The 19,532-nt window shown below is 52.9% G+C and overlaps 1 long non-coding RNA gene across 2 annotated transcripts; it reads left to right on the plus strand.

Annotated features, from left to right (window-relative positions):
* The first annotated feature begins 5,150 nt into the window (after positions 1–5,150).
* LOC118144399 (uncharacterized) lies at positions 5,151–14,437 on the plus strand. Of its 2 annotated transcripts, XR_013522422.1 has the most exons (4): positions 5,151–6,660; positions 7,273–8,237; positions 8,938–10,238; positions 10,893–14,436. It is a non-coding gene; the product is annotated as an uncharacterized LOC118144399 (long non-coding RNA). The 2 variants fall into 2 exon arrangements; XR_013522421.1 differs by lacking the exon at positions 5,151–6,660 and having other exon boundaries at positions 6,668–8,237; positions 10,893–14,437.
* The last annotated feature ends 5,095 nt before the right edge of the window (positions 14,438–19,532 follow it).

Here is a 19,532-nt window from a genome sequence, read left to right on the forward strand (position 1 = left end):
TCCCTGGATCCCAGCCTCCCTGAGTCCCAGCCTCCCTGGGTCCCAGCCTCCCTGGATCCCAGCCTCCCTGGGTCCCAGCCTCCCTGAGTCCCAGCCTCCCTGGATCCCAGCCTCCCTGAGTCCCAGCCTCCCTGAGTCCCAGCCTCCCTGGATCCCAGCCTCCCTGAGTCCCAACCTCCCTGGGTCCCAGCCTCCCTGAGTCCCAGCCTCCCTGGATCCCAGCCTCCCTGAGTCCCAGCCTCCCTGGATCCCAGCCTCCCTGAGTCCCAGCCTCCCTGGATCCCAGCCTCCCTGAGTCCCAGCCTCCCTGGATCCCAGCCTCCCTGAGTCCCAGCCTCCCTGGATCCCAGCCTCCCTGAGTCCCAGCCTCCCTGAGTCCCAGCCTCCCTGGATCCCAGCCTCCCTGAGTCCCAGCCTCCCTGGATCCCAGCCTCCCTGAGTCCCAGCCTCCCTGGATCCCAGCCTCCCTGAGTCCCAGCCTCCGTGGATCCCAGCCCTCGGGCTTTTCTTCCAGACGCTGGCGCCACCATTGGCCACGCCAGGAGCAGAGCCGCCCGGGGAAACAGCTCCGTCTTGGTCTCTCCGCTCACTCAGTCACAAGCGGGAAAACAGCCTCAGCCTGAATCCTGGGAAGTGAATCGCTGCAGACGCTGCAGAAACCAGGGCCCGCGGGTCTCAGCTCTGCGGTGCGGTCCCGAGCGACGGGCGGACGAAGCCCCTCGGAGTCCAGCAGCCTGGATGTGACTCCACAGCTCAAGTCCGCACGGACGAAAGGACTTAGTTTTTACCCAGGCGTGAAACAGACCCGGGCTCTGAGCTGCTGCGGGCACAGGACAGACGCCTGGGAGCCTGCAGCGGACACACTCCTGGGGGCCGGAAAGGCTGCCCGGGGAGAGAATAGAGACAGCAGCCCCCGGACACCAGGACGGACGGCTCCCCCGTGAAGGACTCGCCCCGCGGGCGCCAGGCTCCTGCCCAGCCCGTCCCCACCTCCCGTGGCGCTCTGGGCCCTCCCTGTGGGGTTGCCCCTCCCCACATTCAGTCCCTGTGGGCCAGGTGGGGGCCTCGCCTTTTTGTGCATCTGAATCGTGTGATCGGGGCCCACATAGTGAACACACAACCTTCCTAGGACAGCACTCTGTGGGGTCTAAACGCATGACCTCATCTGGGCCAGTCAGAGCAACATCAGGACCAGTGCAGAAGCTACTGGGGAAGTCGCGTGCTCTTTCTTAAGCACATGTGAGCTGGGAGGTGCTGCAGCATTGATGGGGTCACAGCCAGAGGGGATTCCGGGGCTGCCAGGGGACAGTGTATGGGCCTGAGATGGAAGCAACGCAGGAGGGAAGAGCCAGAGTGAGAGAGGACAGAGCAGGAGACAGAGAGAGAGAGAAGGAGAGAATGGGGTGGGGGGAGAGACTGCAGGGGAGAGCAGCAGACAGAGAGAGGAGAGAGAGAGAGAGATGGAGCAAGAGGGAAAGAACTTCCTGGTCATGTTTCTAGAGGCCGGCATGCAGCCATACCTGGAACCAGCTAGAATAACCTAGATTTCTTCACTACGTGAGCCAGCACATTCCCAGGCATCTGCTGATTGGCGTCAGGGTTTCTGCTGCTCCGCAGAGAACTGCCCACCGCTGCCCACCCTGTCCTGACTGTGGACGGCCAAGCCGGGCACTTGTCCACCAGCTGTGACCCCAGCCCTCCTCTCTGGTGACAGCGAGTCTGAATGGAGCAAATGAGCGGTCACCCACCATCAATTAACTCTAGTGAGCTTTTATTTTTTTAAAAGTAAAATATTCCCAACCTATGACACTTTGGGATTTTGAAAAACATGACTTGTCACACCACAGAAAACCATGGTGACACAATGGTGTGCCTCAGTGCAGTGGAGAAGAGCTGAGTGAACCCGGCTCTGGCGCTGGGCTCTGGCGCTGCGGGGAGCATGTGCTCACCACGAGTCCTGGTCGTCTTCTGGGGGAGAGCCCTGACTTCTCTGAGGAAGCTGCGTGCCCCTCTATCCTGCTGGTTAGGACATAAGTGTCCCTGCTGTGCCCGGGGCTGCCTCCATGGTGACGATGATTCCGGAACCTCGGGTGGGGAGGGAGGCTCAGAAGGGCCTGTGCCCTGACACCTGCACCTCCGGGCGCCCTGCCTGTGGGTTCGTTTCCAATCTCCATCTCTGGCGCCTCCCACCAAGAGCCTGAACCTGCACACCTGGGCTCAGTACCGAGACACGGGCCACGCGGCACCTGCTGGGGCTTCTGGGTTGAGACGGTTGCAGTGGACACCAGGAGTGTCGTGGGTGATGGCTGTGAAATGACCCAAGAACGATTGCTAAATCCGCTGGTTTAATCACATGCAAAGAGCCTTGTCATTGAACAGGTGGCAGCAGGTGGGGGTTCCCCTCCCCTCCCTGGGAAGGGAGCACAGAGCTCACTTGTGGGTGCTGGATTCTCGTGGCCCCCTCTGCTTCTTTTTTTTTTTTTTTTTTTTTTTTTTAATTTTTTAGAGAGAAAAAGAGAAAAAGAAGGAGAAAAAAAGAAAAAGAGGGAAAAAGGAATATTACTTCATTCCTAAAATGGGTTTCAATAATGGCCGATCAATATTTTGAGTGTTTAAAGTGGTTAATGCATATTTTATGTGTTTAAAATGGAGACCTCTATTATGTTTATTTGTTCTGGCTCTGAGTTCAAGTCCTGGATATCGTTATCAATTTGTTGTCTCGTTGAATCTAAATCTCATTATGTGTCTTATGTATCTGGGTGTTAAGATCTCTTATTGTTACATTAATCCTTTTACCCTTGCATCCTTGTAGCTTTGAAATCTATTTTATTAAGTGTGAGAATTGCAACTCCTGCTTTTTATTTATTTATTTTTGCTCTCCATTTGGTTGGTGAGTTTTTTTCCATCCCCTTGTTTTGAGTCTTTGTATATCTTCAGATATATCGTTAGATTTTGTGGATAATGTATATTTTGTGTGTTTAAAATGGAGAGCTCTATTGAGTTTATTTGTTCTGGATCTTAGTTCCAGTCCCGGGTATCGTTATCGATTTGTTGTCTCGTTGAATCTAAATCTCATTATGGGTCTTATGTATCTGGGTGTTAAGATCTCTTATTATTACATTATTCCTTTTACCCTTGTATCCTTGTAGCTTTGAAATCTATTTTGTCAAATGTGAAAATTGCAACTCCTGCTTCTTATTTATTTATTTTTGCTCTCCATTTGGTTGGTACGTTTTTTTTTTTTTTTCCAACCCTTTATTTTGAGTCTATGTATATCTTTGGATATACCGTTAGATTTTGTCTGTATCTTTTGATTGGGAGATTTGGTCGATTTGAATTTAGGGTTGCTGCCATTTGTTATTAACTGGCTATTTTGTCCTTTCATTGATAAAAATTCTTCTTTATGTTAATGCTCTTTACTTTTTGGTGTATTTTTAGAAAGGGTCATACTGGTTGTTCCTTTCTGTGTATAATGCTTCTTTTAGAAGTTCTTGTAAAGCAGGCCTGGTGGTAATAAAATCTCTGAGTACTTGCTTGTTCCTAAAAGATTTTATTTTTCCTTCAAATGTAAAGCTTAAATTGGCAGGATATGAAATTCTGGGCTGAAAGTTCTGTTGATTAAGTATATTGAATATTGGCCCCCACTCTCTTCTAGCTTGTAGGGTTTCCGTTGAGAGATCTGCTGTAAGCCTAATAGGCTTACCTTTATGGGTGACTTGATCTTTCTCTCTGGCTGCCCTTAATATTTTCTCCTTCGTTTCGATCTTGGTGAATCTAATGATTATGTGCCTTGGGGTTGGTCTTCTTGAGGAATATCTTTGTGGTGTTCTCTGTATTGCCTGGGGTTGAATAGTGACCTGCTTTGCTAAATTAGGAAAATTTTCCTGGATAATGTCCTGGAGAGTATTTTCCAGCTTGACTTCATTCTCTCCGTCACATTCAGGTACACCAATCAAGCGTATATTAGGTCTTTTCACATAGTCCCGTATTTCTTGGAGACTTTGCTCATTCCTTTTTATCCTTTTTTCTCTATTCTTGTCTTGTCGTTTTGTTTCATTGAGTTGGTCTTCGACCTCTGATATCCTTTCTTCTGCTTGATCCATTCGGCTGTTTAAGCTTGTACATATTTCACCAAGTTCTCGTGTTGTATTTTTCAACTCCATAAGTTCATTTGTATTCCTCTCTATATTGTCTATTCTTTTCAACATTTCATCGAACCTTTTTTCCAAGTTCTTAGTTTCTTTACATTGGGTTAGAACAAGTTCCTTTAACTCCCAGAAGTTTCTCATCATCCACCTTTTAAAGCCTACTTCAGATAATGGAACACAGTCCTTTTCCATCAGGGCTTGTTCCATTACTGATGAGTCCTTTTCCATCAGGGCTTGTTCGGTTGCTGATGAGTCCTTTTCCATCAGGGCTTGTTCCGTTGCTGATGGGTTCTGATTCTGAGTATACTCAGCCTTCTTAGGTTGTTTTTTTCCCTTCATTGTAGATGAACCGCCTTTCTAATTAGTTTTCTGAGTTGACGTCCGACGTATTGATTCCCAGTGCTGGGATCCAAGCAACCCACTGTGGCAGCCTAAATAGCAGCGGTAAGACTGATGGTGCTCTTCTGCCCGGGAATCTCTGGTCTGGCTTCCCTCTTGAGTCCGCAACAAGAGGCTCTGACTTCCCGGAGCTCCAAACTCCAGTCAGTAGGGGAAGCAGTCCCGTTGGCTCTACATGAAGAGCTGCTGCGCCGAGACGCCGGCAAAAGTGCTGCGGCGTCCACAAGAGTCGCGCTGGCGACCCGTGGGGCTCCTCCACTGGGAATTGGCTGATCGGTGAGTGATGAAAATTCGTCTAATGATGTGGCGTCGTCTCGTTCTCTGAGCTTTCACTGGGAGCTACAATCCTGAGCTGTTAGTGGTCGGCCATCTTGGATCGGCCCCCTCTGCTTCTAAAGGATGGGGATGCACGAGAAGAGGTGGCACCCAGGCTGGGGAGAGAAAGGTGGGGCGACCCCAAGCCTCTGGGGGGATGGGCAGGTATCTCTGTGATCCCCCCCCAGGCAGCCCTGGACTAATGAAATAGGGGGAGGGGAGGGGAGGGGAGGGGGAAGGGAAGGCAGCAGAGAGGAGGGGAGGAGAGAGGAGACCAGAGGGGCCAGGCAGGGTGCCCTTGACTGCACGTGACAGAACCACACGGGGTGTTGTGTTGTGGTGCTGCTGTCAAAGCATTGCAGTGTGGTGTGTGGTTGTTGTGTGGTTACGTTGTAGTGTGGTGTGTGGCGGTGTTTTGTGTTATGTTCATGATGTGGTGTGTGGGGTTGTTTTGTGTTGTGTTTTGGTGTGTGGTGGTGTTTCGTGTTATGTTGATGTTTGGTGTGTGGTGGTGTTTTGTGTTATGTTGTGGTGTGGTGTGTGGTGTTTTGTTATGTTGATGTGGTGTGGTGTGTGGTGTTTTGTGTTATGCTGATGTGGTGTGTGCTGGTGTTTCATGTTATGTTGTGGTGTGGTGTGTGGTGGTGGTTTGTGTTATGTTGATGTAGTGTGTGGTGGTGTTTTGTGTTATGTTGTGTGGTGTATGGTGTTTTGTGTTATGTTGATGTTGTGGTGTGTGGTGGTGTTTTGTGTTATGTTGTGGTGTGGTGTGTGGTGGTTTTGTGTTATGTTGATGGTGTGGTGTGTGGTGGTGTTTTGTGTTATGTTGTGGTGTGGTGTGTGGTGGTTTGTGTTATGTTGATGGTGTGATGTGTGGTGGTGTTTTGTGTTATGTTATGGCGTGGTGTGTGGTGTTTTGTGTTATGTTGATGGTGTGGTATGTGGTGGTGTTTTGTGTTATGTTGTGGTGTGGTGTGTGGTGGTGTTTTGTGTTATGTTGATGGTGTGGTGTGTGGTGGTGTTTTGTGTTATGTTGTGGTGTGGTGTGCGGTGGTTTGTGTTATGTTGATGGTGTGATGTGTGGTGGTGTTTTGTGTTATGTTGTGGCGTGGTGTGTGGTGGTGTGTTATTTTGTGGTGTGGTGTGTGGTGTTTTGTGTTAGTTGTGGCGTGGTGTGTGGTGTTTTGTGTTATGTTGATGGTGTGGTATGTGGTGGTGTTTTGTGTTATGTTGTGGTGTGGTGTTTGGTGTTTGTGTTATGTTGATGGTATGGTGTGTGGTGGTTTTGTGTTATGTTGTGGTGCGGTTTGTGTTGGGGTCGTGTGGTTGTTGTGTTGTTACGTTGCTGGTGTGTGTGTCTCTGTCCACATTGGGCAGATGGTCCTGGGGATGCTCCTGGGCCCCCCTCCCCCGGCTCCCAGCGTCCCCAGCCTCTGCTCCTGGGAATGGTCCAGGCTGGACCCGGTGTGGTCGGAGCCCAGTCTGGCCAGTCCCCAGCGGGACGCCCGGAGGGTGGGCTCATTCCCTGGAGAGCCCCGTCTTGGCCTGTGGGTTCCTGGGTGGGGCCGTGCCCGGCGCTGGGAGGTGAGCAGGGCCTGGGGCTGGGGCAGCTCTGTGTCCTCTCCACCTTCGTACCACCCGTGGGCTCCAGGGCTCCCTTCCCGCCCCAAGCTCAGGGTCAGCGGCCACCACCTGGATTTCTGCCTCTGCGCTCCAGAACCCCGTCCTTCTGCCTGTGGACGAGGAAATCAATGCCAGGTCCTGGAAGTGTTGAAGAGAAGCCATCGCTGTCAACGTGGTGAGTCTCCCCGCACACGGGGCTGCAGCGGGCACCCTCCCGCCTGCCAGGGAAGGGCTCCTCCCCGCCGCAGGGTGCTGACTCCGGCACTCACGCAGGGGACCCCCACCCCGGGCTGGGGAGATGGGGGGACCTGCGCTGACCTTCAGTGCCCGAGGACATCTGAGCCCCTCTGGAAGGAGACGGGGAGCTGCCCAGGCCCCAGCTCTGCCGAGGGTGAGGATGGGCTGCTGCCGGGCAAGTCCTCAGCTGAGCCAGGCGGGGAGTCCCCTGGAAAGACTGGCCAAGGTCATTGAGGGCGCTGTGGTGTCATCCTTTGCATAGACCATGACAGTGACTCTGGCAGCTGCCTCCCTCCTTCCAGCACCCTGGAAGCGCCGTTTCTGAGCCCCTCCCTCAGGGCCCAGAGCCGGGGACTCTGAGACCCATTCCTTCTTTATCAAATCTCCCTCTTCTGCTGGCGGCGGGAGGCTGGGACCGTGGGCAGTGTCCTCCTTGTGGGGCTGACATGGAGGATGGTGATGACGACACTGAGCTCACTGCGTGGCCAGCATGGATCTTAGCAGAGCCGGACACCTGGATGTGAGCCTGGCTCTCTGTCTCCCTCCCAAGCACCCTGGGAAAGCTACCCAGCCGTCTGTGCCTCAGTTTCCTGCTCTGTAGAATGGGAATCACAACGACGGCGCTGTCCCATTAGGGTAAGGCTGCTGGAGCAGCCCCAGCCCTCAGCGCTGTGACTCACTGTCCCTCCCTCGAGTCATGCACAGCTGCGTCTGACGGTCAGAGGCTCCCTCCATGCCCAGAAGTCCTGCAGTCGGACTGCAAGGATCTCGAGATTCTTAATTTTATGTTTTGGGCTTTGTGAATGAAGTTCAATGGAGCTTGCCCTGGGGGTTTGGAACCCTGGGTCTGTCAGTTCCCCCTCCTTACCCACTGAGCGCTGAGACCCCAGCCCTGTCCAGCCGTCCCTCATGCAGTGACCAGGCCATGCCTGCATGGCACCCTCCATCCCTCCATCCCTGGCAGGGGGCTGGGTCAGGCACCAGGAGGGCTGGAGTTGGCATGTGCCATGTGGCCGCAGAGGGTCCATCGGCACCCCACACTGGGGGCTGGGCAGGTCCCTGCACCTCTCCTGAGGACACCTGCATGTATTCCCGCCTATTAAGTGACTGGCACTGGGCTAGGTCTGCTGTCGCCTCGTTTCATGCTCACCCTCCAGGGACACAGATGCACCTGCATGACACCAGGGACAGCGGGGCTCAGTCCAAGGCTCTCCAGACTCAAAAGCCCATGCACCAGCCTCCAGCAGACCCTGCCTCTGGAGTCCAGGAGGGACGAGGGACGAGGGCCCCAGACCCTAAGGGTCCAGCAACCAGGGTACCCCGCAGAGCTGTGTCAGTTGCCCCAGACCCCTCTCAGCATCCTACCACCGCAGGCCTCAGGAGGGAACGGGCACCATGGAAACACTGCTGACACCTGGCGTGTCCCCTGCCTGCCCCGGAGAGGGCCCGGCCGGGGTTCAGCACCCTGACTGAGCAGGGACACCTCTCCTCACAGGAAGCCTCTGCGCTAATAGTGTGAGTGTTCATCCCCTCGGGGACTCACGGGCAAATTTAGTTCCATCCTCTCGGTGTTAGGAAGTGGAGCCTTTAAGAGGTGATTAGGTCCTGGGGCTGTACCCTCATAAATGAATAGATGTCATTCTTGTGGGAGTGGGTTAGTTATGATAGAAGTGGGTTAGTTATGGTGAGAGCGGGTTAAGGTGGGAGCAGGTTAGTTAACGGTGGAAGCAGGTTAGTTACAGTGAGAGTGGGTTTGTTATGATGGGAGTGGGTTAGTTACGGTGGGAGCGGGTTAGTTATGATGGGACCAGGTTAGTTATGATGGGACCAGGTTAGTTACAGTGGGAGTGGGTTAGTTATGATGGGACCAGGTTAGTTATGATGGGACAGGGTTAGTTATGATGCGACCGGGTTAGTTATGGCGGGAGCAGGTTAGTTAGGGTGGGAGTGGGTTGGTTACGGTGGGAGTGGGTTAGTTATGATGGGACCAGGTTAGTTATGATGGGACCGGGTTAGTTATGGTGGGACCGGGTTAGTTATGATGGGACCGGGTTAGTTATGATGGGACCGGGTTAGTTATGTTGGGAGTGGGTTCGTTATGGTGGGAGTGGGTTCCTTATGGCAGGAGTGGGTCGTTATGAGTTGAGCCCAGCCCCCCGTACTCTCTCTTCTCACTGCACTCACTGACCCTCTCGTCTTCCGCCCTCACCACCAGGATGACCACACCAGAGGCCCATGGAGTTTCCAGCCTCCAGGAACAGGAGCAGAAGAAATGTCTTGTCTTTATAAATTACCGAGTCTGTGATATTCCATTACAGCTGCAGCAGACGGACTAAGACCCTCCGTTTCTACCCGTAGGCATCTGATACAACGGTCGCCTTGAAAATTCATGGAAGAAGGCTGCTCCAAAACCAATTTCCTGCTCCATAGCATCTGCCTTTGGAGAATCTCATATAAATAAGGAACCAGGTGCAGATGTGGAAACTCGGTAGGCCCTGACCGTGTCATTCCAAATGGAGAGGGTGATAAACGCCCATTAGAATTCAAATAAATATGAACTTCAGCAAAAGGAAAAATGTGACGTGACCCTGCAGCCTCGGCTAAACATGGTAGAAATTACCCTTCAGAGAAGCGGAACAGACGGGCATTAAAAAGTCACCTTCCTTAACTCGCACGTATGTTACAATTCATTTCCAGACATGAACGTTGTATGGAGATTTCAGCTGCTGAATTATACACCTTGATTCTTGCATACAGAGGACTCAAAAAATTTCCCCCAAAGGCCTAAATAACGATGTTCAGCCTGACTTTTCCTTCGACACACAGAAGAGGATGGGCCACCCTTTCTGGAACTCTACCCCCAGGACATGCAGTGAAAGTCACAGATAAAGAACCAGGCTGGAGAGCCAAGGGCATCAAAAAGGGCAGTAATGCCTTGGTGGTGCAGCCATGGGAAGGACGGGGCCAGGACAGTCCACAGCACCGCTCCCTCTGGGTAGCACGCCCACGGTGACCACTCTCGCCATCTTCACTGGGAACAGGGATGGAGCTCTGCATGGCGACTCCGAGGAGCACAGGACGGAAAGGGGGAACAGTCACTTTAAAGGGGAGAAACCCGGCAGCCAGACCTCAGCTGGGAATCAAGGTCCACATCGGCCATGATGTCTGGTCCATAACAGGGGCCCCCAATATGGCATGAGAGACACCCCCTTACCTCTGGACGCCCCAGGCTCATCAGGAGCAAGGCACCGGAGAAATCCCAACAGAGCCAGTGTGCACAGGACGCCTGGCCAGTCCCCCTCAAAGCTGTGAAGGTCATCAAATCCAGGCCAGTCTGAGAAATGGTCACAGCCACCAGCAGCCCAGGGAGACATGACGACCAAAGGTCACAGGGGGTCCCGGAGGGGAGCCTGGGATGGAAAAAGGACTTCGAGGAAGCTAATAACTCATGACCGAAATGTGGGTTCGCAGTGATGCATCCGTAACCATGACGAATGTCCTGTGGCAACAGAAGAGGTTAGTGACAGGGACGTGGGATGGGGGCTGGGAGGACTCTGTACAGTCTCCACAACTCCTCAGAAAACCTAAAACTGGGACCTGGCACAGTGCCTCATGCCTGTAATCTCAGCCCTTTGGGAGGCCAAGGTGGGCAGATCATGAGGTCAGGAGTTCAAGACCACCCTAGCCAACATGGTGAAACCCCATCTCTATTAAAAATACAAAAATTATCCAGGTGTAGTGGTGGTCACGTAGTCCCAGGTACTCAGGAGGCTGAGGCAGAAGAACTGCTTGAACCCAGGAGGTGGAGGTTGCAGTGAGCGGGATTGCACCACTGCACTCCAGCCGGGGCGACAGAGCAAGACTCCATCTCAAAAAAAAAAAAAAATAGGAAATGGTAGGTGCTGAGGTTGCAGAATCAGAGATGAAGAGCTGTAACCCCACAACTTTATTTCCAAGCTGAAATTGGATGTTTTTCTTTTTGGTTTTGTTTTGTTTTGAGATGGAGTTTCGTTCTTATTACCCAGGCTGGAGTGCAATGGCGCGATCTCGGCTCACCGCAACCTCCGCCTCCTGGGTTCAGGCAATTCTTTTGCCTCAGCCTCCTGAGTAGCTGGGATTACAGGCACGCGCCACCATGCCCAGCTAATTTTTTTTTTTTTGTATCTTTAGTAGAGACGGGGTTTCACCATGTTGACCAGGATGGTCTCGATATCTTGACCTCATGATCCACCCGCCTCAGCCTCCCAAAGTGCTGGGGTTACAGGCGTGAGCCACTGCACCTGGCCTGTATGTTTTACAGAAGAGGACGCGGGGGCTGGTAGCACGGCCGTTTCCCACCACAGCCAGAATGCTTTCACCCCAGGACAACATCTGTGTGCACTGGGCTCTGCGGTCTTCCTGTTATTTTAGGTTTTTGCTTTTATGTTCCCAAAGTAAGGCATGCCTGTGGTTTAAAAGTGTGGAGTATAAAGTACACAGCAGGGAGGAAAAGAAGTCTCTTCTTTGTTGTTTTGGCCACAGTGTCTCCGCATTAGCCCTCTGCAGGCAGCCGTGGCCACCTGCTCCAAAAGGTCTTTCTAAAGATAGTCTCTGCTGGGCGTGGTGCCGCGGCCATAATCCCCGCGTCTTGGAAGGCCAAGGTAGGAGGATTGCTTGAGCCGGGAGGTCAAGGCTGCAGGGCTGCAGTGAGTCATGACCATACCACTGCCCTCTAGCCTGGGAGACAGAGCCAGACTCTATCTCAAAACAGTAATAAAAAATGCAAAGATAGTCTGTACAGGAACAAGTGCACACACATGCACACATACAGACCTGCATATGCGTGTGTGTGCACACACACACCAACTTATAAACATACAGAACTGCATATGTGTGTGTGCGCGCACACACACACACACAAACATACAGATCTGCATATGCGCACATACACACGCACAAACATACAGGCCTGCATATGCACACACACACACACACACTTGTAAACATACAGACCTGCATATGCGTGTGCACGCACACACACACACACACAAACTTATACAGATCTGCATATGCGCACATACACACGCGCAAACATACAAGACTGCATATGCACACACACACACTTATAAACATACAGACCTGCATATGCACACACACATAAACATACAGACCTGCATATGCACAAACACACACACAGACACACAGACACAGACATACAGACCTGCATATGCGCACATACGCGCACACACACACAAGCATATAGACCTACATATGCATGCACACACACATGCAGACATACAGGCCTGCATATGCACACACACGTGCACACACACATGCAGACATATAGACCTGCATATGCACACACACTTATACAGACCTGCATATGCACACACACATGCACACACACACATACAGAGACCTGCATATGCGCACATAGGCGCACACACACAAGCATATAGACCTACATATGCATGCACACACACATACACGTGAATGCACACAAACACACATGCACACATGCGTGCACGCACATGCACACACACGCACACACACGCACACACACAAGCAGACATATAGACCTGCAGATGTGCACATACACACACACACAAGCATAGACTTACATGTGCATGTACACACACACACGTGAATGCACACACACACAAACGCACATGCACACACACACGCAGACATATAGACCTGCATATGTGCACACACACAAGCATATAGACTTATATGTGCATGTACACACACACATGTGAACGCACAGACACAAATGCACATGCACACATGCATGCATGCACGTGCACATACGCGTGCACACACACAAGCATATAGACCTGCATGTGCATGTACACATGCACACACGTGAACACGCACGCACACATGCACGCACACGCACACACACAAGGTAGCACTGTGTTTTATATAACTCCGTTCTTCCAAGTTGGGACCTTTACAGAACCCTCATATTTGATGGCTTCAGCCTGTGCCACTGCATAGACTGCATATTGTAATTGATTTAAGTGATTCGCTCTGAGCAGACATTTATCTTAGTCTTCTGTTACAAATCGCACCGTAAGGAATACCTTTGTTCAGACGCCCTTGCGCACATTACAGCGTTATTTTTAATGCCTGCTTGATATGCGACGAGTGACGTACAGTAACTCATATGATGCATCCTCTGTTTTAAACGTCTAGACGTCTCCAGTATTTTCCACGATTACAAACAACGCTGTTGCGATATGAATCTCCGCACACACCTCTGATTGCTCTCCTTGGATGAGTTTCCAGAAGGAAGTGCTGGGTGGAAATATTTCCACTTTAACTTTAAGGCGCGTCCAGCCCCTTTTCCGAGAGCCGAGTCGGGCTGTTCGCCTGGTGGTGCCCGCAGGCGCCTGGGCAGGAGGGGTCCTTCGACAGAGGGGAGCTCCAAGCCCCTCTCCAGGGTCGGGCCCCTCCTGGTTCTCCTCTCGCAGCCCAGTTGGGCCCGTTTGGGGTCATTTCCCTCACTTTTCAGGGTGGCGCCAGACTCCAGGGTTCCTAGAACTTTGGCCGTTGTCAAGGAAGAAATGTCTGCGGAGGTTTCTTTAAAGGGCGCCCCCGCACGGCTGGGAGGCGCAGTGAGGCCTCTGGCCGCCGCGGAGGCTTCTTTCAAGGGCGCCCCCGTACGGCTGGGAGGGGCAGTGAGGCCTCTGGCCGTCGCGGAGGTTTCTTTCAAGGGCGCCCCCGTACGGCTGGGAGGGGCAGTGAGGCCTCTGAGCGCCGCGGAGGTTTCTTTCAAGGGCGCCCCCGTACGGCTGGGAGGCGCAGTGAGGCCTCTGAGCGCCGCGGAGGCTTCTTTAAAGGGCGCCCCCTGTGGCTGGGAGGCGCAGTGAGGCCTCTGGCCGCCGCGGAGGAGGGCGAACCAGCTTGCATCACGAAGGATCGGCCTGCAGTGAGTTGGACCCGGGACTTGCCACTCAGGCCCCCGTGAGTCTCCGCAGCTCAGGGCTGTGGGAAGCAGGCTGCCTTCCGGATTCCACCCGTGGCTTCCACCTCCGCCCGCCCTGTGGCACGCACCGGATCTCAGCTCCCCCAGGCTTGACGGCTGAATTCCACGGGTGCTGTGGAGTGGGGCGGGGAGGGGGGGGGAGGCCACCAGATTCCTGACGTCACCTGCCCATCCAGGACAGGAAAGACGTCATCGTGCAAGGGGCCTCCGCGGGGCTCCGGAGAGGGCCTGCGAGGGTGCAGTGTCAGCTGTCAGATCTCCAGGAACGGGCGAGCTGGCGCCCAGTGCTGCCATTGTCCGAACTGCAGCAGAGAAACTTACCATTGAGTAAATTCTATTAAAGCCGGGGTAGGAGTCACAGCCCCTCAGCTCCCGGCCGTCTTCCTGCTGCTGACTGTGGTTGCATCGTCTCAGGGTAGAGACACCAGCATCTCCCCAGGGTAGAGACACCAGCATGTCCCCAGGGTAGAGACACCAGCATCTCCCCAGGGTAGAGACACCAGGATGTCCCCAGGGTAGAGACACCAGCATGTCCCCAGGGTAGAGACACCAGCATGTCCCCAGGGTAGAGACACCAGGATGTCCCCAGGGTAGAGACACCAGCATCTCCCCAGGGTAGAGACGCCAGCATCTCCCCAGGGTAGAGACGCCAGCATGTCCCCAGGGTAGAGACGCCAGCATGTCCCCAGGGTAGAGACACCAGCATGTCCCCAGGGTAGAGACACCAGCATGTCCCCAGGGTAGAGACACCAGCATCTCCCCAGGGTAGAGACACCAGCATGTCCCCAGGGTAGAGACACCAGCATCTCCCCAGGGTAGAGACACCAGCATCTCCCCAGGGTAGAGACACCAGCATGTCCCCAGGGTAGAGACACCAGCATGTCCCCAGGGTAGAGACACCAGCATCTCCCCAGGGTAGAGACACCAGCATGTCCCCAGGGTAGAGGAGACACCAGCATCTCCCCAGGGTAGAGACACCAGCATGTCCCCAGGGTAGAGACACCAGCATCTCCCCAGGGTAGAGACACCAGCATGTCCCCAGGGTAGAGACACCAGCATGTCCCCAGGGTAGAGACACCAGCATCTCCCCAGGGTAGAGACACCAGCATGTCCCCAGGGTAGAGGAGACACCAGCATCTCCCCAGGGTAGAGACACCAGCATCTCCCCAGGGTAGAGACACCAGCATCTCCCCAGCTCCACACCCAGTGGCGTCAGAGTGCGGTGGGAAGTCGGCCCCGGGCAGCGTTTACACCACAAAAACTGATGGCCCCCATCCGGGCTGCTGTCTTTAGTCCACCCGCAGAGCTGGCTGTTAAACACCTGCCCACGCCCACCAAGCCTCCGTCCGTCGTCCTTTGGGGTGGGGTCTCTGCGGGGTCAACAGAGTCCACAGCCTGCACAAGGGAGCCTGCAAACAGAGCATGCTCACATACAGATTACACACACACACACACACAGAAACTACACACACACACAGAAACTACACACGCACACAGCAACTGCACACACACAGAGACTGCACACACACAGACTGCACACGCACACAGAGACTACACACACATAGACTATACACATGCACAGAGGCTGCACACACACGCAGAGACTGCAGACACACGCAGAGACTGCACACACACAGAGACTGCACACACACAGACTGTACACACAGACTGCACACGCACACACAGACTACACACACAGAGACTGCACATACACACAGAGACTGCACACACACAGACTGTACACACAGACTGCACACGCACACACAGACTACACACACAGAGACTGCACATACACACAGAGACTGCACACACACAGACTACACACACACAGACTGCACACGCACAGACTGCACACGCACACAGAGACTACACATACATAGACTATACACATGCACAGAGGCTGCACACACACGCAGAGACTGCAGACACACGCAGAGACTGCACACACACACAGACTGCACACGCACACACAGACTACACACACAGAGACTACATACACAGAGACTGCACACACAGAGACTACACACATGCACAGAGGCTGCACACACACACAGACTGCACACACAGACTGCACACACACACAGACAGCACATGCACACACAGAGACTACACACATGCACAGAGGCTGCACACACACACAGACTACACACACGCACAGAGGCTGCACACACACACAGAGACTGCACACACAGACTACACACACAGAGACTGCACACAGAGGCTGCACACACACAGAGGCTGCACACACACACAGACTACACACACGCACAGAGGCTGCACACACACACAGAGACTGCACACACAGACTACACACACAGAGACTGCACACAGAGGCTGCACACACACACAGAGGCTGCACACACACAAAGGATGCACACACAGACTGCACACACACAGAGGCTGCACACACACAAAGGATGCACACACAGACTGCACACACAGCGACTGCACACACACACAAACTACACATACACAGACAGCAAACACACAGAGTACATACACACACAAAAGATGCACACACAGAGACTACACACACAGAGGCTGCACATACACAGAGACTGCACACACACAGAGACTACACACACAGAGACACTACACATACACAGACTACACACACACACAGTGACTGCACACACACAGACTACACACAGAGACTGCACACACACAGAGGATGCACACAGAGACTGCACACACAGAGAGTACACACATACAGACTGCATGCACACACAGACTACACACACACAGAGACTGCGCACACAGAGGCTGCACACACACAGAGGCTGCACACACACAGCAACTGCACACAGACTACACACACACAGACTACACACACACAGAGACTGCACACACACACAGAGGATGCACACACACAGAGACTGCACACAGACTACACACACACAGCGATTGCACACACAGAGACTACACACACACAGAGGCTGCACACACAGACTACACACACACAGTGGCTGCACACAGACTGCACACACAGACTACACGCACACACAGAGGCTGCACACAGACTGCACACACACAGACTGCACACACAGACTACACACACACAGAGGCTGCACACACAGACTACACACACAGACTGCACACACAGAGAGACTACACACACAGACTGCACACAGAGACTGCACACACACAGACTACACACACAGAGACTGCACACACACAGAGAATACACACACACAGAGAAGCTACACACACACAGGCTGCACACACACACAGACTGCACACACACTGAATGCCCCATACCAACTCCACAATCACCAGGGTGCCTGCACTCACACCAGTGATGACACGTGTGCCTACGTTAAATCCCCCAATAGAGAGGGAATGCTTGTGCAATGGCATCGGCCACAGAGCAGGTGCTACACACATCGGCTCCCTCTTCCTGCGGTCCCCGCTGCCTGACCCTGGTGTCCCTCCCTGGCCCTCACCCCTTCCCTGGTCCTGGTTTCCACCTCTTCTCATACTTTCTTGTTTCACTAGCCCAAAGACAACAACATTGGCCGCACTGATTAGCAGTAGGGTCCCTGGGTGTGGCCTCCAGGTGTGAAAATGCCCAGTGACAAAACAATCTGGTCTGAATAGGAACACCTCCATGGAAAGGTCTGGCCTATCTCCTCCAGCAGGACATATGCCCACCCTCCAACCCATCAGTCCAGCCTGTGACATATGCCCACCCTCCTACCCATCAGTCCAGCCTGTGACATACCAGTGCAAAATGTGTGAATCGTGCGCCAAAAGACATGCACACGGCCGAGCGGGATGCTCACTCCTGTAATGCCAGCACTTCGGGAGGCCAAGGCCAGTGGATCACCTGAGATCAGGAGTTCGAGACCAGCCTGGCCAACATGATGAAACCTCATCTCTACTAAAAATACAAAAAATTAGCCAGGCATGATGGCAGGAGCCTGTAATCCCAGCTACTCGGGAGACTGAGGCAGGATTGCTTGAACTCAGGAGGCAGAGGCTGAAGTGAGCCAAGATCGTGCCACTGCACTCCAGCCTGGGCAACAAGAGCAAAACTCCATCTCAAAAATACAAGATGTGCACACCTGCTCACAATGGTGCTGTTTATAATTGCCCTAAAGTAGAATTACTCAAATGCCCACAGCCCAATAGATGGTGGCACTATCATAATGGGCCATTATTCAGCAACGAGGGTGAATCGACTAGAAATAACTGTCGACCCAAAAGGAAACTGAGGCAACATTAATACAAGTAGAGAGTTTATTTGGGCCAAGCTTGAGAACTGATAAAAGTCAGGGTAATAGTTACCTTTAAAAAAAATAAATCAGCACCTCGGGATAAAGGCAAAGTCCACAGTTTTTTGTTGCTTTTGTTGTTGTTTTTGAGATGGCATCTTGTTCTGTTGCCAGGCTGGGCACAGTGGTGCAATCTCAGCTCACTGCAACCTCCGCCTCCCAGGTTCAAGCAATTCTCCTGCCTCAGCCTCTCGAGTAACTGGGGCTACAGGGGTGCAGCACCACACCCAGTTAATGTTTTGTATTTTTAGTAGAGGTGGGGTTTCACCATGATGCCCAGGCTGGTCTTGAACTCCCGGCCTCAGGTGATCTGCCCACCCCAGCCTCCCAAAATGCTGGGATTACATGTGTGAGCCACCGCACCCACCCGAAAGTCCATAACGTTTAAATAGGTAAAAGATTTTAATAGAGCATCGCCACAGAATATATCCTGATGGCTAACGACCATAGGACAAGATGCCCGATATCATCAGTCACTAGAGGAATGCAAAGCAAAACCGCACCGAGACACACAGCCACTAGAACAGCTGCAGACAGAACGGCAGCCCTTGACAAGCGGTGGTGGGCATGTCACCTGTCACAGCCACCTGGAAAACAGTACGGCCGTGCCTCGGAATCTCCAGCGTGGAGCCACCCTGTGCATTAATTTCCCACTTCTGCTACGACAAGCTGAAAACAGCACAGCTTTACCTCCTTCCCACTCTGAGGGTCAAAGTTTAAACTGAGTCTTCGAGGAGTTGAAACACAGGTGCAAGCAGGGGTCCCCAAGCCCCGGGCCTGTTAGGAACCAGGCCGCCCAGCCATAGGTGAGCAGTGGGCAAGTGACACCTCCTCTGTATTTACGGGCACTCCACGTCAATCGCATTACCGCCTGAGCTCTGCCTCCTGTCGGATCAGCGGCATTAGATTATCACAGGAGGCCGGGCACGGAGGCTCACGCCTGTAATCCCAGCACTTTAAGAGGCCAAGGCAGGTGATCACCTGAGGTCAAGAATTCAACCAGCCTGGGTAATGTGGTGAAACCCCATCTCTACTAAAAATACAAAAATTAGCCAGGGATGGTGGCACATGCCTATAATCCCAGCTACTCAGGAGGCCAAGGCAGGAGAATCGCTGGAACCCAAAGGTGGAGGTTGCAGTGACCTGAGATGGCACCACTGCACTCCAGGCTGGGTGACAGAGTGAGACTCCATCTCAAAAAAAAAAAGAAAAAAGAGATTCTCACAGGGGCATGAACCCTTTTGCAAACTGCCCACGAGGGGTCCAGGTTGCGCACTCCTTATGAGAATCTCATGCCTGATGATCTGTCACTGTCTCCCATCACTCCCAGAGGGGACAGGCTGGTTGCAGGAAAACAAGCTCAGGGCTCCCCCTGACTCTACGTGATGGTGAGTTGCAGAATCATTTCATTCTATATATAATACAATAATAGAAATAATGTGCACGATCAATGTCATGCACTTGAGTCATCCTAAAAACATCCCCACCCCCATCTGTGGAAGAAAATCCTTCCACAAAACCAGTTCCTGCTGCCAAAAAGGTTGGGCACTACTGGTCTAGGGGAGA

This window comes from Callithrix jacchus, chromosome 9 (genome assembly GCF_049354715.1).
Source record: "Callithrix jacchus isolate 240 chromosome 9, calJac240_pri, whole genome shotgun sequence".
Classification (NCBI taxonomy): Eukaryota; Metazoa; Chordata; class Mammalia; order Primates; family Cebidae; genus Callithrix; species Callithrix jacchus.